General features: G+C 48.5%; 1 pseudogene; it reads left to right on the plus strand.

The window, feature by feature from the left end:
- LOC103207413 overlaps positions 1-548 on the plus strand; it is a 19,105-nt pseudogene extending 18,557 nt beyond the window's left edge.
- The last annotated feature ends 50 nt before the right edge of the window (positions 549-598 follow it).

The raw sequence follows: 598 nt of genomic DNA on the forward strand, positions 1-598 counted from the left end.
AAGAGCCAAGCCGCCTCCAGGAGTCAGTAATGGAAACTAGCAGAACAAACTTGGATGAGTCAGCCATGCCACCACCACCACCTCAGGGAGTTAAATGGAAGGCCGGACAAGTGGACCCAGAGCCTGTGATGCCACCTCAGCAGGTGGAGCAAATGGAAGTGCCTCCTGTCGAGCTTCCCCCAGAAGAACCTCCCAATCTCTGTCAGCTGATCCCAGAGCTAGAGCTCCTGCCCGAAAAAGAGAAGGAGAAAGAAGATGATGAAGAGGAGGAGGATGAAGATGCTTCGGGAGGTGATCAGGATCAAGAAGAAAGAAGATGGAACAAAAGAACTCAGCAGATGCTCCATGGTCTTCAGCGAGCTCTTGCCAAAACTGGAGCTGAATCTATCAGTTTGCTTGAGTTATGTCGAAACACGAACAGGAAGCAAGCTGCAGCAAAATTCTACAGTCTCTTGGTTCTTAAAAAGCAGCAAGCTATTGAGCTGACGCAGGAAGAACCATAGAGTGACATCATCGCCACCCCTGGACCAAGATTCCATATCATTTGAGCAGCTTCACAGCATTATAGCTAGTGTTCATTTCACTAGTGTGTACAAAT

Source organism: Orycteropus afer, unplaced genomic scaffold (genome assembly GCF_000298275.1).
Source record: "Orycteropus afer afer isolate SDZICR_OR568_19922 unplaced genomic scaffold, OryAfe1.0 scaffold00368, whole genome shotgun sequence".
NCBI lineage: Eukaryota > Metazoa > Chordata > Mammalia > Tubulidentata > Orycteropodidae > Orycteropus > Orycteropus afer.